This window comes from Microcebus murinus, chromosome 23 (genome assembly GCF_040939455.1).
Source record: "Microcebus murinus isolate Inina chromosome 23, M.murinus_Inina_mat1.0, whole genome shotgun sequence".
Lineage (NCBI taxonomy): Eukaryota > Metazoa > Chordata > Mammalia > Primates > Cheirogaleidae > Microcebus > Microcebus murinus.
Genome location: NC_134126.1, coordinates 33228906 through 33254800, shown reverse-complemented (window position 1 = coordinate 33254800; position 25895 = coordinate 33228906). Strand labels below are relative to the sequence as shown.

Genomic DNA, 25895 nt, shown 5'->3' with positions numbered 1-25895 from the left:
TGCCCTATTAGATGTGACTAAGGTACCGTAGTACTGTAGGACATTAACAATAAGGAAAGCTGGATGAAACGTATAAAGGAATTTTCTGTACTATCCTTGCTACTGTTTGGTAAATCCAAAACAATTCTAAAATAAAGAGTTTATTATTAAAAATATAACATATTTAAATATATAGGCACCTATGGCCTCACATAGCATCTTTAAGATACTCAAGAAAATGCAAGTCACGAAAAATCCATATCATGTGATTTTATTTATAATGAAACACCAAATTTAGGACATGTGTGTATATGTGATGATTCAGAGGAAAAATGTCTGTTAAAAATGTTCACCACCGGATTCTGTCCGCCTTGGAGGGGCCGGGCCGCTGCCGGAGTCGCCAGGGCCGTCGCGTGATGTGGCACAGCCGGAGCTTTAAGGCCAAACCCTGAGCTGCCGCGCCAGTCGCCCATTTGCCGGGAGCGTGAAGAGAGAAGGCCTGGGGACGCCCCAAACCCCTTCTGCCCATTGCAAGTGCCACTACCGCCATGGGCCTCACCATCTCCTCTCTCTTCTCCTGCCTCTTTGGCAAGAAGCAGATGCGCATTTTGATGGTTGGATTGGATGCTGCTGGCAAGACGACAATTCTGTATAAACTGAAGTTGGGGGAGATAGTTACCACCATTCCTACCATTGGTTTTAATGTGGAAACAGTAGAATATAAGAACATTTGTTTCACAGTATGGGATGTTGGTGGTCAAGATAAAATTAGGCCTCTCTGGAGGCATTACTTCCAGAATACCCAGGGTCTTATTTTTGTGGTAGATAGCAATGATCGTGAAAGAATTCAGGAAGGAGCAGAAGAGCTGCAGAAAATGCTTCAGGAAGATGAATTGAAAGATGCAGTGCTGCTGCTTTTTGCAAACAAACAGGATTTGCCAAATGCCATGGCCATAAGTGAAATGACAGATAAATTAGGTCTTCAGTCTCTTCGTAATAGAACATGGTATGTTCAAGCCACTTGTGCTACACAAGGAACTGGTCTGTATGAGGGACTTGACTGGCTGTCAAATGAGCTTTCAAAACGTTAAATGAAACTGGATATCTAACCAAGGACATGTTTGATAGAATTGGTCTAGGCTTGTTACAACAAAATTAGTTTGCATCTTGGTTATTAAACAGTATCTGGGACTGGTTTGGGCAGAATATTACAGCATTTAAACTTATTTTGTTGCCAATTATTGTTTACCAAGTATAATGTTGCTGTTTAGCAATATGCTTGGTTTTAAAGAAATTCTCCTTGGGGAAAAAAGTGTCCTCTTTTCATTTTACCTCCCTTTACCCTAAATGCCTGGACATAGCTATTGTGAAACCTCTAAAGAAATCAGTTTTGAATGTTTTTTGAGCCCACAACAAACAAATAATGTTTTAAAGTTATCCCTTTGCTACTTTACTGATACCTTTATCATTCCTGGGACAGTCTGCTGATTTAAAAATGTAGCATTCCATTTGTATTTATTTCTCTCCCTTGCCAAAAAGATTTTCTAATACTGCTTGTACCCGCCAGGGAAATGCTCCAAAACACTATTCAGCTCTCTTGCACTGAGGAACTCACTTTTTCACCCATATTGACTCATGGCCTCCATCAGCCAAACTTACCTTCGTATAGTTTGGATTTGATAGCTCATTAGTTCTGTGCTGGTTGCAAAGAGTTCATATTGAGATGGTTTCTAATACTCAGCAGATTGTCTTCCTTTATATTGTATCTTTTTTATGTTGCATGTTGCTTTTGGTATCACCCTGACTCTTTGCCCAGTATATGATAGTTCTGCTGATGTTTTATTGTTTATTGGTGAACATACCCTCATTAAGAGTTTTTGGAAAACTCATCAAATTCAATGAATACATTTTCTTCATAACCCAATTGGAATTATTCCTAATAAAATGATAAAACATAAAAAAAAAATGTTCACCAAACTACTGAGTTTTTGAGGTGCAGTGAAATGGACAGGCAGAGTCAACATGAAATTATGGATGATTTTCAAGATTTTAACCACATTTAATACTCTGAATGTTTCATGCAAATGTATTCTTTTGTTCATGAAATTAAAAGAAAACAGAAATACAAGAACTAAAAATGGATCAAGAAATAGAAAATAAGTGGAGAATATAATTCATTATAAGGGAAACTTTAGTGTGAGTTTTATCTGAGGAGAAAACTGTTGAGATGAGTCCCTGACAAGTTACTCTCTGATGGCGTTGGTCCCATTTGCTGGGCACTAACTCCAGTCCAAGTGTAAATGTGCATTATATTAGTTTCCACAACAACTCCATAAAAAGAAATAGTATCCTCACATAACAGATGAGGAGACTGAGTTTTAGAAAAGTTAAGTAAATTACCCAGAATCACACAACTTGTAAGTGGAAGAACAAGTACAAAAACCAGAGTGTCCAGCTGCAAAGCTTTCGTTCTTTTCACAGAGCTATGTTTCTGCAGAGCATGATCATCACTTGGGGGTGGGGGTACAAAACACAATACACATACTTATTTTATCATCAACACCTGTATTACTCAGGAAATGAGTACACTAGGCCAATTTTCTCTCTCAGAGTATGTGGCCAGTGCCTCACTGAGTGGTAAGTGAGGAGAATTTGGGTATATTAAAGTTGTTACAAATCCAAAGAATAGCAAATCAATAACTATATATTTCCAAACATCACTATAGAATTGGGTGCACCATAGTACTGTTTAAAGGATAGCATTTATAATTCCTCAGGTACATATGAATTTCATTTTAGTACAAAAATTAGAATAAAATGAAAAAAGATTAGATTTAGATTTGATTTACATCAGCAATCATAGCCAACCCTCTGCCAAATGCATAGAAGACATAAAAAATATGGTGGATTTAAATTTTCAGCATAATTAGATCCTTTTGGGTTTTTTTGAAAGTGCCTACACAGAAAGCACTTAATTGGGGGTGGGGGGCGGTAACTCATGAGCGTTAGTCAACAAAAGGAGTAGACCGGGTGTGTAGAGGAAGCATTTGTGGCTTGGTATTTTCAACCGAGTCAGGAAAGAAAACCCTCTGATCTAACCTCTAATGGTAGTTTTGATTTTTAATTATGATAAGAATTTTATTTAAATTAGCTTTAACTATATTAACACGTGTACACTCCCAGGATCTATAGACTCAAATACTGGTGACCTTCCCATGACTTGACAGGCCCTTCTGCCTTTTCCTTCAGGGATGGGGAATCTTCCATAGCAGAGCAGTAGCTTGAACAGATTGCTCAGTAGAGAGCATATTTCTAGGAAATAGTCAAACATGGGCATACGTTTCTGGAGTAGATATATATTTATATAACTGAATGAGCTTCAGAAATGCCAAGTTTCAGGCAGCAAAAGACTTCTACTTTGTATTCAGAGAAAGGGGAGGACATTTAAAATAAAATAGATTTAGGAACTAATGTAATGCAAAGTTGAACATGTGCAGACTCTCTTATAGCCCAGGTCCTTGCTTCACGGTATGTTTAATTAAAGATAAGGAAACTTTAAAGGTTGAGAAGTTTAAATTCCCTGAAAGTATAAATGTTTCTTTGCTGCATCTCTGAACCCCTATGAACAGTTTTACTTAAGAACATTTAACATTTTAGGAAAATCTATACATTGCTTACTTCTAGATTCTAAGTTAATAGTATCCTGTCCATTTTTGAAAACATTTTCATAAAAAAGAAATTGACCAAGAGCTTATGGTTAAATCTGAATAATGTACAATATCAAAGAATCCATGCAACCTTAGTGAAGTTGGGTGACAGAGCCAACTGCCTTAAGTGAGCTGCTGTGTTTCCTCCAGATGCTTCCCCTTCAAGGAGTTCGTCAGAGGAGCTAGGATATTATTGGTGAAAAAAACTGTTTGGCAAGGTAAGAGGAAGTTCAATGTGACAAGACCACAAAGCAAGTATGTTAACTCGTATCATCATCCAGAAAACAGTTCATTCAAAAGATCGGAGGATCTGCTAAGATGTCCCATTATCGAAATTAGAAAGTCCAAACTCCTTAGTGTGATATTCAAGGCACTTCAGAATTCTTGCTCAAAACTAACTGTAGTCTTAGTTCTCATCTCCTTCCTTTAAGCCCATCCACTTCTCAGATGGTGGTGTGGTGGGACACCATGTATCAATTCATGTACCTGTGATACTTTTTCCCACTCTGCAGCCTCTTTATTAAATATTTCCCCAATCTGGGCATTCTCGACAAGCCAGATTCAATTTTACCACCTTGATGAAATGTTCCCTGAAACTCAGGCAAAATTAGTCACTTAGTTCTTTGTGCATTGTTTTAATATAGTATGGTTACATTTTACTATAACTGTTTATATTTTTGTCTGACCTTCTCAACAGACAACGTAGAGGGCAAGGATTTTATAGTATTCATTTTTAATCCTTCAAATTTAGCACAGTATTTATCAGTGTTCTGTAGAATATCATTAGGATATATATGGAAAAAAGTGAAAATATGTTTTGTTTTGTTTTGTTTTGTTTTGCTTGGAAACAGAGTCTCACTCTGTTGCCAGGCTTGAGTGTTGTGGCATCAGCCTAGCTCACAACAACCTCAAACTCCTGGGCTCAAGCAATCCTTCTGCCTCAGCCTCCCAACTAGCTGGGACTACAGGCATGCGCCACCATGCCTGGCTAATTTTTTCTATATATTTTTAGTTGGCCAATTAATTTCTTTCTATTTTTTTTAGTAGAGATGGGGTCTCGCTCTTGCTCAGGCTGGTTTTGAACTCCTGATCTTGAGTGATCCACCCGCCTTGGCCTCACAGAGTGCTAGGATTACAGGTGTGAGCCACCGCCTGGCTGAAAATATGTTTTAAAAACATTCTGCTTAACAAAGTTGAACAGGTTTATTTACTATGGGACTTCTTAGCATTCTCAATATGCTAACTTACATTAGGTCATACCTTTTATGCTATGTAGCATAATATGTTGGATTTCACAGATATCTAGCTATGTAATTCTATTTAGGGAGAATTTCTCCTATTGAACATATTTTGGTAGTTGCCTTCTTAGCATAGAGTCGATACTCAAAAAATGTTTGATAAATAAATAAATGAACAATTGTTTTTATACCATAAGCTATTTACTTTATCATAGAGTTTGGATTTCTCTAGAGAAATAACACTACCCAGTGATTAACCTGTTCACTTGGAAAATTACTGTTTCTGTCTTTTCTGAGCAATGGAATATAGGACAAATCACACAACCTATCTACATCTCTATTTCCCTATGTTTGAGGCAGGTACGAATCACCTTAATGGTGCTTGGGGATCATTTCGAAGTACTCTATTTTGTCGAAGTGCAACTTGAAGTGAAGATACATGATTATTGACTAAAACTATTATATATATATATATATATATATATATATATATATATATGTATGTATAAAACAGTTTGCTTTGGTATGGAGAAAAAGACCAGGTCTGTGTCATTTTGTCTGAGATATAATTGGTATTTTCAGCCATAACAAATAAGCCTTTCATTTTGGTTTAGTGGCAGTTCTTATATAGAGCAAACCATATCCTTGAGGGAAAAAAAAGAAAGGCTTCCTTACCCTAAATTGTCTACCATAACTAATTCCTTCAAAGTTATTGGTAAAAATAGACATATTTTCTGACTTTGGTTTCTGGCTCAAGTGCTCTCTAAGTTCCCTGAGTATATATAATTAAAACCTTCACATTAAAAAAATCACATGAAACATATTTTTAAAGCCCTGTAATCTGGGCTATTTGCAGGAGTCATCACCTTCCTACAGACAGACTTCACTTAGTATAAAAAGTCCTCTTAACTAAGCATCAGCCAAAGGTGGCTTCTCAGTGTGCTGTGCTTAGTGTCTCCCAGGCCCAATTTTGCACGACTTCTTGTTTCACTGGGGTTTTTTCTTATACATTTAAGCTGGCCATCAACCCCATCATTAAAATATCTTTCAAATAAGAAAAAACAAATCATTTTATTGAACGATTTTGTATTTTTCACTCTACTACAAATTAAATGCATATTTCTAACTAGAAAGATTAGACCAAGTAAGACTATTTCACACAAAGGGAAATCGTTGGCAAGAATATTTGACCTTGGTATATTTCAATTCCCCACCTGGAGACTAAGCTTCCAAATTGTTTATCCGCTACCATGGCCTTTGTTCTTTATATTTCCTGGCAAATGGTATCCATAGAGAGTAACTGTTGCAACAAAATAATATAATTCCATTGTATTTGATGAACTTTAGGGGAGGACATGTGAAGTCAATATATGTTATCCATATTTATTAAGCAAAAAGGATTAAATTTTGACTAATTGATTCATTCAAAAAATATGTACTGCAGGCTTATTAGGAGCTGAGCACTGCTTGGGCATTAGGGACATGGCAATGAACTAAATGCAGTCTCTACCCTGATAAAACTTACATTCTACTCTTCTGGCTCAGCAAATTTGCTTTTTCTTCGGTTCCTTCTCTAAACTGAAGTATCGCTTTCCAGCTTTTTAGTTATCTTAGGACCATTGGCTTAAACGGTCCTAAGAAGAAAGGTGTGGCTGACCCTAGTTTTTTATTAGAATTATCAAGAATTATCAATTAAATAGAATTAAATAGAATTATCAATTAAAAGCAGAAGAAGAGATCATATTAAATTCCCCCATTTTACAATCTCTGAGCTACTGATGCCAGTAGCTGTGCATTTTACTGAGAGCTCAGAGAGATTTGAATAATTTGTCTGGGGTTTTAGATCTAGTTACCAGAAAATTAAAAACCTGTTACTATGGCTATTTTTCTTCATTCATTTGATTAGGTATAAAGCCCTGGTAATTGATCTCCCAAATGGTCTTTCTTGCCTCTCTGTCTTACTCTGTCCCACTGCCACCACCCACACCTGCCCTTCCGCCCACAGGGTAGTCTCACACTGTACAGTCCTCTCTTCTATTTGCCACGAGCCACGTCCACACTTCCTTCCTGCAACTTTCTACCCAGAGGTTTTGAGGGCTTTCCATCACTGATGCCATGCAATCTCCAGCACCCATCCTTTAAAGCCTTCTCCAGTCCAGCCCTACATACATTTTTGGACTTCAGACTAAAATTTCTACACATAGAATGCAAATAAAATCATTTTCATTGAAGGAAGGGGAAAAAAGAAACTAATAATTATGCAAAGTCTACTAGGTGCTTATCTTAGTCAGTTTGGGCTGGAGTAACAAACTGCCAAGGCCCGGGTAACTTCAACAACAGAAATTTATTTCTCACAGTTCTAGAGAATAAATAGTCCAAGATCAAAGAGGAGTAGGCATAGCCAGGGTCTGGTGAGGGCTGGCTTCCTGGTTTGCAAATAGTTGACTTCTCATTGTATTCTCACATGGTTCAGGGCAAAGATCATTTCTCTCATTTCTCTTTTTATAAGGGCACTAATCCTATTCACAAGGGCTCTACCCTCATGACCTAATTAACTCCTGAAGACAATCCTAATCCAACAAATTTGAGGTTAGTGTTTCAAGATAGGGATTTTTAGAGGACACAAATACTTAGTTTATAAAAGTACTAGACCAGTTTATGAACATTGTCATACTCATTCCTTTCCAGAAATTTATGAGATAGCCATTATTATTACCATTTCACAGATGAGGAACCTGAGACTCAGAGACTCTAAGAAACATATGAAAATTTATAAAAATAGTTAGTAGTGGAGCTGAGATTTAGATCTGTTTGCTTTTCTGCTCTTTTTACAATTTAGCACTCCTGTCTTTTAATTTCAGAAATAAAACTTTTATTCCAGACTGAAGTAATTACCAGCACCAGTTGATGAACAGGGATCAGTTAAGAATCTAAAACTAGTTCAACCTCTGTGGAAAGCAATATGGAGATACCTCAAAGCAATACAAGTATATCTACCATTTGATCCAGCAATTCCACTACTGGGCATCTACCCAAAAGATCTAAAGTCACTTTTGAAAAAGACACCTGCTCTTGAATGTTTATAGCAGCACAATTCACAATTGCAAAGCTGTGGAAACAACCCAAGTGCCCATCAATTCATGAGTGGATTAATAAAATATGGTATATGTATACCATGGAGTACTATTCAGCTTTAAAAAACAATGATGATATAGCACTCTTGTATATTCCTGGATACAGCTGGAACCCATTCTGCTAAGTGAAGTATCTCAAGAATGGAAAAACAAGCACCACATGTACTCACCAGCAAATTGGTATTAGCAGATCAACACCTAAGTGGACATATAGGAGTAACATTTATTGGGTATTGGGAAGGTGGGAGGGGGGAGGAGGGGATGGGTATATACAACCAAAGGAGTAAAATGTGCAACGTTTTAGGGATGGACACACTTGAAGCTCTTACTCGAGGGGGGAGGAGGGCATGGGAAATATATGTAACCTTAATACTTGTACCCCTATAATATGCTAAAATAAAAATAAATAAATAAAAGTTTCCCAGAAGTCTCTGAAATTGTGCCACATGGTTGGCCAATCACCTGCTGCTCCCGGGAACAGTGACTTATAAATTCCAACATTTGATTGGGGAGTTTTCCCCTATCCCCCTTTACTCAGGGCTGTTACTGACACAGGAAAGTGGACCCCAAAACTGGGGTCTGGCCTGAAGGCCAAGAGGGTTCTTGGCTTCATGCAGGAAATAATTCAAGCATGAGTGTTAAGTTGGAAACAAAAGCAGCATTTATTAAACAAACCAAGAGCAAGCAGGCTACCCCACTGATAGCATAGCACCTGTACATTACTGATGAACTCTATTTATGGCTATCTCTTGATTATGTGCTACATAAAGGGTGGATTACGCAGGGTTTTTCTATTAATAGGGGAGATATTTCCAGGAATCAGGGGTTCCTCCTCGTTTAACACCAGATAAGGTAATTTTCAGGAGTTGTCTGGTGGTTGTAACCTGTCATGGTACTAGGAGGGGTTTCTTTTAGCATGTTTCTACATCATAAGCAGGGTATAATGAGCTACAAGGGCAAAGTGGAGTCACTTATATTGCCATCTTAGCTCTTTCTGGTCTTAATTAGTTTCTTCACTTCATCCCATTTTCCTGTTTTTGTCAGAGACCTTGGTTTGGGTCTTGCAACTTTTATTTAATGATTCTGTCCTGCCAGTTTCCCATCTCATTACCATGTCTCTGTTGTTTAAATCTGACTTGAGGAGAGGAGCCTCATTCAGCTCATCTCTCCTGCTGGAAGTTCTCAGCTCAGAGTGGGAAAAGGTCCTAAGACAGCTGCTTGTTTAACCTCTCACTTGAAAAATGGAGCCGGTGGGCTGCAGTGAGGTGGAGCAACCCTTCTGAGGGTACACAGCTGAGAGGGGATGGACACAGGACCAGGAAAGTCAACAATATTGATATATGTGGGAAGTCTCTATTGTTATTCATTAATAGGAGACTTTCTTAAAACAGAAAATAAAACAAATGACCAGTGGATTGTCTTCTATTAGATGGAACATGAATGTATTTTAAAGTTTTCAACATCCTTTCAATATTTAAAAGTTTAAAGTGGTGACAATGGTTGTGTTGATGAAGATCAAAGGCTGTACTACTAAGAAAATGTAATTAGATATGTTTGGAAAACTTGAGAGTGTTATGAACAAGATCTTGAAGAAATGTAGGACATGGGTACTAAAAAAGAAAACACAACAGGAAAACCTGTATAATTCCCAATGTCTCTCCTTTTTCCAAGAGAGCATTAACTATGACCCTCTTTTGTTGCTAAATCCTATGTAGCCTCTAAATTATCCTCACCATAGCACTCCAGAAATCCACGAATAAGTGAAGTGACTTTATGTGCAAGATGAAATTTTCATCATTGAGCTACTATCAGTGAGAGCAAATAAACCAAAAAGATGTCAGCATGGCCATACCTGGGCCATTCAAGGGGCAGGAAGTCAATCAGAGTGCCAGAGTATAGTTCACAAACAGCACAGTGTGAAATTAACACAAGGGAGGCTTTGACAAAAAGTTTAATTGAACTTTTTTCTTCAATGATGTCTTCCCCATATTCCAAGTAATCTCTCCTAAAATATTGTAACATATTTGAGACATATTTGAATTCCTGGGGCACTACCTTTCTCCCCCCCTCCATAAAGACTCGGTTTCATTTTTCCCTCCACTTTTTGAATGGGGCATTTCTAACCAATAGGACATATGCTGAGTGATCAAGGCAGCTCTTCGAATCACTTACAAATTGAAGCATTCAAACACTTTTACATCAATTTATTCCTCAGCGTCTGCACATGCCCAGATTTCTGAACGTAAGAGAAGGGCTCTTTTTTTTTCTTTTTCAAAAAGCATTTTTAGCAGCCTCAAATTTCTATGCATTGCACATTCCTGAAACCCTGATAATGTCCAAATTAAAGCACTCTGGGAAACTTGAAGAGCTTGAATAATTTTAAATTGCCCTGTACATGACTCAGAGCTTATATACTTCACAAGTTGGAGAACCCTCTCCATTTTGAAGCATTTCAATAATTTTAAACCAAAGCATATGCATCTGAATTTAATTTTCTATTTGCATTTTAACTTACAAGTCATCTCACATAGACCAACTGAAAAATAAAGACAATCTTCATTCTGATACATTTTAGCAACTCACTTTTATTTTCAAGGATATGTTTAGTGTGTTTCTCTTTTCTGTTTGTGATTACATAAACATAGGGAAATTATCACAGGTTAAAGAGGCTTGTTTGCTCTATAAACAGCGTAACCTTGACTATGCTTGCTACATTTGAATTTGAAAATGTCAATAAAACAATGTGTCTTGCTCTAAAAAGTTAAAGCCATGTTACCATTAAGGTTGATGTTTGGCTGCTACAGTAATTACAACTGGTAAGATTTGATGACAAAAAAATATAGTCCTTTTGTTAAACTAAACTAGCTACATGACCGGAGGTAGACAGTGGGAAAATTTGAGATTGTGAGGCACTAAAAAGTTTTTTATTTTCAAAGGTACAAATTATTGAATTTAGAGTAAGAAGGAGCCTCTCAGGTTACTCAAGTTTGCAGAGTTCTCCTACATGCCTGAATGAGTGAGTAAAAGCTCTGTGCACTGTAATTTGGAATGCACTGAATTAGCTAACCTCCCACACTTCTCACCCCCCAAAAAAGTAAAGATGTTTAAAGTAAAAGCAAAAGAGTCTGCCATCCAATCTCATGGAATAACTCCATGGGAATTCTCCACATGAAAGATTACAGGATATGACCTACAGGACACATCACCCTACACAGTCATGAATTAAATTTACTGTAACAACCATCCAAACTGAGAAAAAAGAATCACAGAGCTGAACAATAAAAGCAAGATCCAAATTAAGGGTATTGATCATTTGCCTAAGAAGTGAGAGCACAAAACCATAAAGTGATTAATGGTATTATTATTATTAGAGGAGATCTCCCAGCCTCCTATATTCCCAATAGAAAATTGGCATTGTTTTAAATGCTCTAACAACTGTAATTTTTTAATATGTCTGCCAAATGTTTTGTCTCATCTAATTGCTGAAGCATAATCAGGAATAATTTTTTAATTCAATATAAGGAGTTATTTAAAATAAATAAGTGCTTAATTTTCATGTGCAGTGGAGGGAAAGCCCATAATCCATCTAATTCTCAATTTTTCTGGTTGCTTTTCTCTTACATAAAATTTCTAGACAATATAGTGGAACTTTTCCTAAGTAAACATGAGTAAATCAAGCCCAGACCCCATTCTCCAAACTGAGAAGATTAGAAAATGTAATTTCCCACCCTGAGCTCTTGGATGAATAGCCGTGGGTACTTTTTAGCAGCTGGACAAGAGAAAAAAAGATACATGGGAAGTATACCTCTGTTTTTAAATAAAAAGTAAAGACTCGATTTTAAGGAGAGGTTAGGGTCAGGCCAGGTCAGACATTCGATTCCCTGGGTCAGGCCTCTTCAGTCTGTGACCCACCATGAGAGCATCATGTTCTAACTCTTCTCTGACAAAAGCAGCAAAAACAAAGCATTTTAAGACAATCTGGACTAATTAGACTGCCAAGTTAGAATAAAAGGTCATGTTAAAAAAAAAGACATAGAGTCTTTCTTATTTTATGGCTATTAAAAACAAATAATGGCATATGCAAAAAGTGGCATGAAGCAAATTATCTTGTTTTCCAAATTTCGGGAAAATCATTTTTCCAAACTAATAGGATTACCCATCACAAAGCATGTTTGAAAGTGCTATTTTATATGCCAACAAATCCATGGAAAAAAGAAAACAGAACGAACAGCCCCAAGAAAGAAACATAATAGAAAAGGCTCATGGGGGGTTGTATTTGGCCCATTATTTACAAGCGAAAAATTCCTTTGTTAGCTGTGTATCTTTAACAGACTTCATGGCAAAACCTGATAGACCAGTCTCTGACCAAACAAAATACCTTATATTTGCAAAATTTGACTTGCGTACATTTAGGAGATCTTGGCCACACTATTTGCAGGGGAAAAAGAAAGATTTTATGCATATTATGAACAAAGGATTATATATGATTGATTAGATAATGAATATTCTAGCATAAAATGCATGTGCCCTCCTTTTGAAATTTGAGATTTTCATGCTGTAGAATTTCATTTTTGCCTTTGAGGCATATTTAATACATATGACTTCAAAAAACATTTTGTCTTTTTACACTGAAATTATTATGCTAACTCTTTAATTTGGAGTAAATGAAATTAGTCATATTGTCACTGAGTAAAATAACATTAAGAAAATAAACATTTTAGAAATTATTCAAACTGCTAGAAGGAATAACTTTCATCTGACCATCCATAAGTATCTTTATGCACAATGCCACTGTAAATATTTTCAAGAGGCATAAAAAATAAATTTAAAAGTTTATTTTTCTCATTATATTATTTCTTTTCATATCCAAGCTATGGCACATTATATTAATAAAAAGAAATTGGTTATTTTATTTCTCCTTTTGCCTGATCTGAGTTATATAATACTAATTAAACCTCTCAAAAATGTAAAACTTAACTCATTATCTGATATTCCCCAACAAAAGTGTTAGTGTGAAGGACCAAGTTGTCATCTTTTCTCATCACGTGGTTCAATCAACAATATAGAACAACACAGTTCAATTGAGTAAGTGAGCATAGACCCTGTTTTCTTTTCACACAGTACAGAATTGTCTGTAAATATAGTTGACACAACATGGAAAGCAGGCAAAGTGGTAATGATCTCCCCTTTGTGTAAAATGCTATTCTTACATTTATATGGTAGGCATAGACAAGGATTGGGTAAGTGACTCTAGCAGGGAAAAGACAAGTTAAAGGAACACTTGGAAGGTAAAAAGATAGGCCTATTATGGAGTAAACACTTGTAAGAAATAAAGTGCAAAGTATTATGTATGTGTGTGTTTATATTTTATTTTTTTTTTAAGATGGAAAGACTGAGTCACATTTGAAAATCAAGAAATATCAGTGGACAGAGAGAAGAGCTAAGTGAAAACAGCCAACAATCCAGAAAATTTTCTTGGTGTGCTCACAAGTACAACAATCAAGATACTAATCTAGAGAAAAAGTTTTTGGAATAGGTGATATGTTGATTTCTAGTTCAATATTTCCTTTAGCTATAGGGCAAAAAAGTTTATAAGAAAAGGACAGAAAATGTCTCACCTCTTTTTGGAGATCCTTTCTAATAAAATCTCCTTGGTGATTGTCTGTGAGGCCTTCTGGTATACTACCTTAGCATATCCTATAGATCCTATAGAATATTGGTGGGACACACATTGCTTGGCTTGGATAGTCCTTTTTGGGAAGTCATATACATGTTAAACTCTGGCGTATGTAAGAAGAAGAAATTTCATTTAAATTTTGCAGACATAGTTTGCAGGTTGGATTGGAATACCCAGCTCTGTCACAGAGATGACTACAATAAGATGAAAAATATGTGAATCTATTATATGCTGTGTCAGGAGGGAAAAAATTTCCAATTTAGATACATTGGTCCAATGGTTTAGTGGAAGCTCACAGTTTAGAATTTCAGTTCAGTAAATTTTGCCAATCAGATTAACATTAGCATTAACTTACATACCTTAACTTTCCTAACATAACCAGGCTTAGAAAGTTGATTTGAACCTCAGCATCTGCAAGCCTAAGCAATGGCAATAATATGTTGAAATTACCACATTGATTTTAGTACAAGGAATTTGGAGTACTTCTCAAATATTAAGGGCATTAACTACATTTTCAGATGAAGAACCAAAAACAAAACAAGATGCCATCATGTTAGTTATTTTAGCTACTCAGGGGTAAAAGAAAGACTGGGTCATACGCAGAGACCATGTAGTGTGATTTTTTTAGGCATTGAACATCTTGCAACATTCTACACCTCCTCCTTCAACTCTCAAACATATTTCCCTCAAAAGCTCTTTACTTGAAAATTAAGACCTTAGTCAGTCTATTTTGAGTACCAGATTAGATTATTTTAAAATATATTGAAATGCTTCTCTAGGAAAAGAAATGTACTAAAATATCAATAACCACAAAGTCTTTGGAGTAAATTAGTTTATTAATTAGTGAACCAATTATCTTGCAAATTTCAGATATACTCATTTTAGTATATGTGAAGAAATCTGGGCATGATTTGGGAAGAGGAGAATTGTTTAATAATTTAAGGCCGCATGAAGGACAATGTACTGCCCCTTTGTTAGGATGAGAGAACCATTTCAAAAGAAAAATGGAATTTGCAAGCAAGAAGAAAAAGTATAAGGCAAAGAAAACATCTTAGAAAGCTTCATTTTGACTATCTATTGCTACAATAACAAAACAAATCCTCCCAAAATTTAGTGGCTTAAAACAACCACACTCATTTTATTATTTCTGGGTTTTTTTAATTTCAAAATATTAAGGGGTACAAATGTTTTTGTTATAGTGATACCTTTTACAATGCTTAAATAGGAGCTCGTAGTGTGCTCATCACCCGAACAGTGTTCATTATACCTGATAGGTAAGTTTTTACACCTCCTGCTACCTCTCTCCCCGTCTTGATTTCCTATGACCTTACATCTCTCTGTGCCCCTGTGTGCCCATCAATCATCTCCTGCTTATTAAAGAGCACATGAAGTGTTTCTTCTTTCGTTCCTGAGATACTTTACTTGGGATAATGTTCACCAGTTCCATCCAAGTTGTGGCAAAAGCATTATTTCATTCCTTTTTATAGCTGAGTAGTATTCTACTATACCACATTTTATCTACTCATGAACTGATGAGCGCTTGGGTTAATTCCACATCTTTGCAATTGTGAACTGTGCTGCAATAAACATTTGAGTGCGGGTGACTTTTTGATAAAATGACTTTTTTTCTTTAGAGTAGACACCCAGTAGTGGGATTGCTGGATCAAATGATAAGTCTACATTTATTTCTTTGAGGAATCTCCATAGTGTTCTCCAGAGAGGTTGTACTAATTTGCATTCCCACCAACAGTGTATAAACATTCCTTTCTCTCTGCATCCACAACAGCATCTATTGTTTTTTGAATTTTTAATAATGGCCATTCTGATGGGGGTGAAGTGGTATCTCATTGTAGTTTTAATTTCTATTTCCCTGAATTAGTGATATTGAGCATTTTTTTCATATATTTGTTGGTCATTTGCCTATCTTCCTTTGGAAACTTCTGTTCCTGTATTTTGCCTGCTTTTTAACAGGGTCGTTTGTTTACTTTTCTTGCTGATTTGTTTAAGTTCTTTATAGATTCTCGGCATTAGCCCTTTATCAGCTGTATAGTTTGTGAATATTTTCTCCCATTCTCTTGGTTGTATATTAACCCTGTTGATCATTTCTTTTGCTGTGAAGAAGCTTTTTAATTTAATCAAGTCCCATATGTTTATTTTTATTATTGCATTTGTCTTTGAGGTCTTTGTTATAAATTATTTGCGTAGGCCAACGTCAAAAAAAGTTTTTCCTATATTTTCTTCTAGAATTTTTATGGGTTCATACCTTACATTTAAGTCTGTTATCCATATCTAATTAATTTTTGTGTATGGTGAGAGATAGGTGTCCTGTTTCATTCTTCTGCATGTGGTTATCCAGTTTTCCCAGCACCATTTATTCACAATATATGTTCTTGTCTGCTCTGTTGAAAATCAGTTGGTTGTAGGTAGATGGTTTTATATCTGGGTTCTCCAAAACACTGATGAAAGAAATTGCAGATGATACAAAAAATGGAAAAACAGCTAAAGCTGATAGATTGGTAGAATCAACACCATTAAAATGTCCATATTGCCCAAAGCAATTTATAGATTCAATGCAATCCCCATCAAAATACCAATGTCATATTTCCCAGATCTAGAAAAAATAATTCCATGCTTCATTTGGAAGCAAAAAAGAGCCCAAATAGCCAAAGCAATCTTTAGCAAAAAGAACAAATCTGGAAGCATCACAATTACAAAGATATGGGACCCAGCAAAAGTACTCAGGGGAAAATTCGTATCCATAATGCCTACATTAAAAAGACAGAAAAACCACAAATGTCTCAAAGAACTAAAAGTAGACCTACAATTTGATCCAGAAATCCCACAACTGGGTATTTACCCAAAGGAAAATAAGTCATTTTATCAAAAAGTCACCAGCCTGCAAATGTTTATTGTAGCATAATTCACAATTGTAAATATATGGAATCAACCCAAGTGCCCATCAATTCATGAGTAGATTAGCAAAATGTGGCATATGCATACCATGGAGTGCTACTCAGTCATGAAGAAAGATGACTTAATTAATGCCTTTTGCAACAATTGGATGAAACTGGAGACCATCATCCTAAATGAAGTATCTAAAGAATGGAAAACTAAATGCCACCTGTTCTTACTATTAAATAGGAACTAACTGATGAGCACACATGTGCAGAGACAGAAGTAAAGCTCAGTGGAAATCAAGCAGTGAGGAAGAGGGAGTGGAAGGAAGGGAGAGGCAAAAAACTACCTAAGAGGTACAATGGACAGTATTTAGGTGATAGGCACACTTACAGCTCTGACTCAAGCATTACAAAAGCAATTCAGGGAACCAAAAACATTTGTACCCCCTTGATGCTTTGAAATAAATAAATAAGTACAATTAGATGTCATTATCATTAATGCTGATACATATATGTATCAGCTGTACATATATGTATGTATACCAATTATATACCTATACATAAACACAACTGAAATCAAATGACTGAATTTAATAAAGAATCTAGACACTTTGCAACAGTCATAAGTGCTTAAAGTTAATAGAATTATGAGGGGAAAGTCTCCTTTACTTATTCCCATCCTTCAGGAAAAAAAATTCTGAATATAGAAGGATTTTCTGAAATTTGGATGCATACGATCATTGACAATAATATTGGAATAAAGTATCCTTTCATCTATCTCACCGTGCAGGTGACTAAATAACAAACCCAAGTGCACAATATGGAAAATTTTCCTCTGCTTTCTGACTTACATTCATCTAATGACTTGTCTAGATTGGAAAAGCTATCTTTTTTAAAAAAAAAACAAATTCTTCCTTCCTCATGTCTTATTCAGCATACATTTTGAGGACAGCTGGAGAAGCCTATAATGAGTTACATTAATAACTGAAGACGGAGAACGATGGGCATTCTTCAAGGCAGAGGAGAGAAAAACTGAGAATATACAGACGTTTGTGTACAGCCAGAAGTAAATCAGCAATGCATGTGGTGTACCTAAGAGGAGAGATAGAGATATTGTGAAAAGGAAGCCTATGAGTATGCCTCTCAGCGCCATGGCAACACCTGACATGCAGGATGTCAATGCCTTGAAGCCACACAGCACATCAATTAGTTACTCTACTGGAGAAAAGTGGGGTAAGGAGGGTGGGTAGGAAGCCTACTGAAATTTACTCCTTTTTTTTTCTCCTTTTAATATCTCTCAGAGAATTTTGGTCAAAATTCTGCTTTCACCTGAAAATATCAGGCATCTAGAAGAATCCATTGCTTCATAACCTAAGAAAGCAAGCAGAGAAAAGGAAAGAAAAACTTGAAAGGAAAATAAATTTAACTTTCCATGGAAATTGGGACAAGGGGACATTAGAATAAGAATTTGATTAAGTTTCCACTGTAGCCAGTACTTCATGAGAAAATGATGATCCCTTGTTAAGTGATGTAAAAATAATACAAAAATAGACTTTCATAAAACTATTTTTAAAAAGATCATCAACAAGTAAACTTTGATAAGCCATGCTATCTTCTATGCCATTTACTACTCTACTTTTAATGTTTTATTTTCTATAATGTATTTTTACAAATACAATTTACAAATACAAATTCAATATTATCTGTCCTAATTTTATCTATTCTGATTAAAATTATATCCGTCTTTTTAAACTCAGGTATGTCTTGGTTCAGTAAGATTTTACCTATGTAAAGGCAAAAATCTCTTTATGCTCATTTAAATCTAATATAACTACTAGATCAGATGTGGGTAAAGAATTGGCAACAGATAACTATTTATTTAAATTGAACTCTTTGTGAGTAGAGCATCAGATGGATATTACCAAAATTTATTTTCAATTATACCTTCAGGCATTTTACAGAGGTAAAGAGTGGGAGAAGATGTTATGCAGAGGGTATATCCAAGGAATGACTACTTTAAGCTTGTAGAGCAGTACGAGGTATGTGCTTTGTTTATGTTCCTATCTGAATTAAATCACTAATTACATCCACTTCTAATGCATGAGAATGCATTTGTAATGGAAAATCTCTAATTGATATTCCTTTGTTCTGGTTCATTAAGGAGGATAAAATAATTCTCTGAGACCAAATGAAAATATAATTTAAGAAGAAAGTCAGAAAGAAAAAAAATATATATATATATATATATATAGTGACTGAAGAACAGATGAAACAGTATGACTCAGCATAAAAAGAGAAGATACTAAGTTAATGAAATGGACCTGGAACTTCTCCCATGTACAATGATTTGGGGTTTCTGAAAAAGCTCCATTTTGCCTTCGAAGGCAGACATTTCTTTACTCATTCTGACATGCTATATACTGTCCTCAAGTGGCTCTCCTAAAGCTTGCCTTGTCTTGAGCAAAGACAACATATGATGCATAATTATCACCTGGCTACCTGTAATTCCAGTTCTTTTTCATAGCTCTATCAGATACACTGGTGTCTTATAACACTCTGGATGAACTCCAATCATTCAAAATAATATACCATAGTCATAAGCTCTAGCAACAAGTGAGAAGAAGCTTATGAGTTACTCAGATGAAGATGGGTCATGGTAATTTAGTGACAGATATGAAAGCAGTCATAACTAAATAGATGTCCCTCCCAAAACGATATCTGAAGTGTGGTGGCTATCCTCCCAAAATGCATGCAACAGACTAATTACTACCCACTTCTGTTCCACATGGAGAATTTATAGTAGGCTGATCTGAAATATGTATCTGAAGATATTTACATTTTTTAGTAGGGAATTTAGGTAAATGGCTGCCTACATATGTAGTGTGGTAGAGCTGGATATAATTTTGAAAATATCATTAAGCATAGACTGTTGGCAAGAGTTTCATGAGTGCATCTCAGGAAGCCTGCAAGAATGTGTCTGATGAATGCTTTCGTGTGCTAGCTTGATCAAAAGGTATTTAAAATGAATTTAGAGGCGGAGCCGTGAAATAACCAAATAAAAATGCAAATATAGACAATAAGAATAGCTATAGAAATAATTCGTTTGATGAAGGAGAAACCCAGGAATTTCTCATAAAAATTAAAATGATGAAAGATGGGAAACAAATGTTATCACAGGTATACAGAGAAATATACCCAGGTCAGATAACAAATAAATAAACAGCATAGAAAAGGAAATGAATTTCATTAGATGCCATCGAAAAAGTGCAAATTAGATTTGATTAAAATAGATTCATGGCTGAAATCCATTACTAGGGAAATACACAGTGTTTAAAAATTAAAAAAGCTTTAAAAGAGAATGAAATTTTTATTTATATAAATAAATATACATAAAATTGAATACAGAAATATTGTAAAGATTATTCATGGATAAAAATTTTGTAAAACAGAATTGTTCTTAAGAAGAAAGAAACTACACATCTCCTGGTAAAATTAAAGATACAGACAATGCTTTTCCAATATGAACCACAGAATGGGCACACACATAGTGATAGGAAGCTTCAAGAATTTCAGAAAACATCTGGTTTTAAAGTGGTGAACTAAATATTTAATTTTTATATTCCTCATTTAGAAAATGTCCATAAGCAATATGGAGAGCAACCTCTATTTTTGATGAAATTAATAAATACCTCTAATCCTAAATCATAGGATATGGGAAAAAAAGTCTACCAAACTTAGTAAAGGGCAAACAGAAATGCAGGAAGATCCTTAGAGAATGCCAGATGGTGCACTCCAAAGATACAGCTGAGATCTGAGAGATGGGTAGAGCAAGATGGCCAAATAGAAACTTGAGGGATTGTTCCTCTACAAAAACACTGAATTAAACAAGTATCCTTATAAGCAAACACCTTCAGAAGAATCCAAATCCGATGAGTGATTATACTACCTGGTTTTAACATTATATCAAGGAAAGAGGCACTGAAGGGAGCAGAAAAGACAATCTTGTATTGCCTACACTGCTCCCACAGCCCATCCCCAGCATGCTGAGTTAGGAGAGAATCCCTGTGCCTAGGGTAGGGAAAGTGAAGTGATCATGGGTTTTTGCATTAAAACCCAAGGCTTCCTTGGCTCCGGGCAGAATTCTGACAGTGCCCACAGAGGGAGCATCCAGACCAGCCTGGCAAGAGAGAAATCCTCTGCTCCAGAACCCAAGCCCTGGCTAGCCCCACCACTGGCTGACGAAAAGTAGCCTGGGGCTTGGACCAAATTGGTAAGGCAGTCAGGCCACAAAGGCTAGGCTGCAGTCGTTAGGCAATTCCTGCTGCTGTGCTGGGTTGCACCCAGTGGACTTGGGGTACGTGCATGACCAAGGACTTTGTTTTGCAACTTGGGTACTATCTCAGCAACAGAAAAATAAAGTACCAAGCAAATCCTGAAGCAACTGAGTCCAGGCCTTAGTTCCTAGAAGGCATTTCTGGACCCAATCAGGGCCAGAAGGAAACATGCTTCAATGAAGGGAAGGACGAAGTCCTGGCAGGATTCATCACTTGCTGACTAAAGAGCCCTTGGTCTCTGAATAAACATCAGAAGTAGCCAGGAAATAGTCACCATGGGCTTTGGGTGAGGCTGGGCGGGCTTTAGGTGTGACCTGGCTCTGGTAGCCATGAGGGAGTTCCCACATCACTCCTTCCCCAACTCCAACAGCCCAACACAAGAGTGAGGGAAGAGAATGAGAGTCGTTTCCTGGTAATCTATGAAATTCTCCTGTATTTTACCCAAGTCCACCAAGGTGGTATCACCAGCAGTCCACAGGAGTCATTACTGGGCTTGGGACACCCCCAGGATGATACAGGTACAGAGACCAAAGACTTAGATCACAACACTCAACTCCCTTTGAATACCTGGAAAACTTTCTTAAGAAGGATGGGTTCAAACAAGCCCAGACTGCGAACATTAAAATAAATACATAATTCTTCAATGCCCAGACATTGATAAATATCCATAAGCATTAAGAACACTCAGGAAAACATGACCTCACCAAACAAACTAAATAAGGTATCAGTTACCAATCCTGAAGTAATGGAGACACATGAGCTTTCAGACAAAGAATTCAAAATAGCTGTCCTGAAGAAACTCAATAAACGTAAAGATAACATAGAGAATGAATTGAGATGTCTATCAGAGAAATTTAACAAAAAGATTGAAAAAAATCTTTAAAAAATTAGCCAGAAATTCTGGAGCTAAAGAATTCAATTGATAAACAGAAATGCATCAGAGTCTCTCAGCAGCAGAAATGACCAATTAGAAGAAAGAATTAGTGGGCTTGAAGACAAGCTATGTGAAAATACAAATTCAGTACAGAAAAAAGAATAAAGCGCACGTACAACATCCAGTAAATAGCCTCAAAAAGGCTAATTGAAGAGTTACTGACCTTAAAGAGGAGGTAGTTAAAGAGATTGGAGTAGAAAGTTGATAAGAAATAATAACAGAGAACTTTCCCAACCTAGAGGAAGATATCAATATTCAGGTACAAGAAGGTCATAGAGCATTGGGAAGATTTAATCCAAACAAAAATACCTCAAGGCACTTAATAATCAAGTTTCCAATGATCATGGATAAAGAAAAATTTCTAAGGAAAGCAAGAAAAAAGAAAAAAAATATAAATAAAGGAGCTTTGATAAATCTGGCAGCAGACTTCTCAGTGGAAACATTACAGGCCAGGAAAGAGTGGCAAAACATATTCAAAGTGTTGAAGGAAAAAAACCTTAAACCTAGAATATTATACCCTGCAAAAATATCCTTCACACATTAAGAAAAATAAAGACTTTCCCAGACAAACAAAAGCTGAAGGATTTCACCAGACCTGTCCTCTAAGAAATGCTAAAAGGAGTTCTTCAATCTGAAAGAAAAGGGTGTAAGGTGAGCAATCAGAAACTTTCTGAAGGGATAAAACTCACTGGTAATTGTTGGTATACAAATAGAGAATACTCTATTGCTATAACTGGGGTGCATAAACCACTTACATCTTGAGTAGAAAAACTAAAATAAAAACTTATCAAAAATAACTATAACAAATTTTTGAAAGATAGGTATTATTAAAAGATGATGTAAATAACAAAAAGTTCAAAAGTGGGGGGATGGATTTAAAGTGTAGAATTTCTGTTAGATTTCTCTGCTTGTTTATTCATTTGTTTGTAAGCAGAGTTGTCATATGCTTAAAATAATTGGTTATAAAATTTTTTGCAAGCCTTATGGTAACCTTAAATTAAATAACATACAACAGATATGCAAAAAATAAAAAGCAAGAAATTAAAACACACTACCGGAAAAAAACATTTTTAACAAAGGAGGACAGAAAGGAAGGGAAAAAGAAAGAGAGGACCCCCTCCAAAAAAACAAACAAACAAAAAAAACAAATAGAAATCAAATAATAACTCAGCTGTTGTACTTTCTTACTTATCAATACTAACATGAATGTGAGCAGATTAAACTCTCCAATCAAAGGACATAGAGTGGCTAAATGGATAGGAAAAGAGAACCAACCCTATATTGTCTGCCACAAATGTACTTCACCTATAAAGGCACACATAGACTAAAAACAAATGGATGGAAAAAGATATTCCATGCAAATGGAAACCAAAAAAAAAAAAAAAATAGAAGTAGCTAGCCATACTTCTATCAAACAAAAATAGATTTCAGGAGAAAAACCATAAAAAGACAAAGAAGACCATTATATAATGATAAAGGAGTTAATTCAGCAAGATGATATAATAATTATAAATATATATGAAATCAATGCTGGAGCACCCAGATATATAAAGCAAATATTATCACAGCTAAAGAGAGATATAGACTCCAATACAATAATCACTGGAGACCTCAACATCTACTTTCTACATTGGACAGATCATTCAGATAGAAAAGCGACAAAGAAACAGTGGACTTAACCTGCACTATAGATCAAATGGACCTAATGGATATTTTTTTTTTTTTTTTTTTTTTTTTTTTTTGAGACAGAGTCTCGCTTTGTTGTCCAGGCTAGAGTGAGTGCCGTGGCGTCAGCCTAGCTCACAGCAACCTCAAACTCCTGGGCTCAAGCGATCCTCCTGCCTCAGCCTCCCGAGTAGCTGGGACTACAGGCATGTGCCACCATGCCCGGCTAATTTTTTTTTTATATATATATCAGTTGGCCAATTAATTTCTTTCTATTTTTATAGTAGAGACGGGGTCTCGCTCTTGCTCAGGCTGGTTTTGAACTCCTGACCTTGAGCAATCCGCCCGCCTCGGCCTCCCAAGAGCTAGGATTACAGGCGTGAGCCACAGCGCCCGGCCGACCTAATGGATATTTAAAGAACATTTTATCCAACAGCTGCAGAATATATGTTCTCCCCAGCTCATGGATCATTTTCAAGAATAAGAACATATATTAGGACACAAAATAAGTCTTAAAAATTGAAAAATATTGAAATCATACCAAGCATTTTGTCTGATCACAATGAAATAAAACTAAAAATTAATAATCAGAGAAACATTGGAAAATATACAAACACATAGAAATTAAACACTATGCTACTGAATGACCAGAGGGTCAATGAAGAGATTAAGAAGAAAACTTAAAAGTGTCTTGAAACAAATGAAAATGAAAACACAACCTTACAAAACCTGTTGAATACCATAAAAGCCGTAATAAGAGGAGAGTTTATGGCAATAAATTTCTACAGTGAAAATTACACTGACTTTACCTTTATTCTCAGATGCTCCTAAATTCCAATCCTGATTCTACTACTGAAGAATGGTAGACCATTTACTTAATTTCTCTGAGTATCATTTCTATTACATAGAAACTGGAACATGTTTTAATTAGTGGTTTCTATGTCTAGCCCAGCTATAACCACAAGTTATAAATAGCTAATTGACTTCTCTGACTTATCCATTCAATGAAAAAAGTAAAATTATAAAGATTTTAAAATATTTTAAATATGCCAAGGATTTTTTTTACTTTAATTAAGAAACATATGTGATTCTGAAGATACTGTATACATAGTAGTAAACAGTGTGTGTGTGTGTGTGTGTGTGTGTGTGTGTGTGTGTGTGTGTGTGTATATAGCATATATAGGATGTTATATATAGATCTCATTTATTAAATTATCAAATTTCTCCTAGTCTCATATTGTGAGGGGCCTTGGTGACCTTAGAGCTGAGTGATTCAGAACTTACTAGAAAGATTTCAGTGTAAAGCTTGGGTGAAGCTGTCCATTTTTTTCTGCTTTCTAGTGATTCGTCTACCTGCCTGGTATGTTTGGTGACCAGCCAGGCCCCTGCAGTGTTCAGAGGCCCCTCAGGTACACAAGGGTGGATTTGTATTCTCAACAATTATAAGCTGTAAGTAGAAGGTTTTGCTTTTTGCAAATTATGTTTGGGGGCCTAGAATTTAAATTTAAACATTCTTCTATTACCTAGTCCTGTGTCATTATTTGGGAGGCAACTGTTTAACCAAAAATACTTGATCAAATAATTTGCCTTTAGTAACAATTAAAAAGCTAAATAGTTCAGGAGGCGATTCCATCTGATACTTGTTCTAACTGATATTAGAAAATTGTATATACTTTAAATTTCTGACTTTTGTTTACAAACATTTTATTATTTTATTAAATATTAATGCAGTTTTAAGTACACGACCTTAATTCTGGTTTTCTAATACTAGTGATTTTCCTTGTGTTTTTCTTTCTCCCTTCTTCCCCTCCTTTGACCTTTTCTCAGAATACTGAAGAAATCTGGGGTTCCTTTGTGGCCTTTCTACTAAGTAGCAATGCAAATGTGACCAAGTTACTTTAAATCTCTGGGTCTTGGTTTCTTCACTTATTGAATGTAAGATCTTTCTAAGACTTTGTACACACACAGACACATATTTAAATCTTAAGAATGTACATTATGGGGAAATGAACAGACATCGGGTAAAGCAGGATATAGATGATACGAGCACATGTTTTTGGAATCAAATGCAGTAAGTTTAAATTCCAGCTCTGCCAAGAACATGCTGTGTGACCTTGGTCAAATTACTTAATCTCTCTAAGCTTCATTTCCATCTACTGCAGAATGTAGATAAAGACATCACTTAACTCATAGGGTTGTGATTGTTAAATGGTGCACTTACTCCAGTGTCTGAAATAGAATAAGCACCCTTAAGTACTAGGTCTTGCGACTATTACTAACCGGGCTCCCCCTGTGTATGCATGAGTTAAAAAAAAAAGAGAGGGCCCCCT

General features: G+C 35.8%; 1 pseudogene across 1 annotated transcript; it reads left to right on the top strand.

Annotated features, from left to right (window-relative positions):
* Positions 1-355: 355 nt before the first annotated feature.
* LOC105860010 (ADP-ribosylation factor 4 pseudogene) lies at positions 356-1945 on the top strand (annotated as a pseudogene). Its single transcript, XR_012914497.1, has one exon. The product of XR_012914497.1 is annotated as an ADP-ribosylation factor 4 pseudogene (transcript).
* Positions 1946-25895: the final 23950 nt, after the last annotated feature.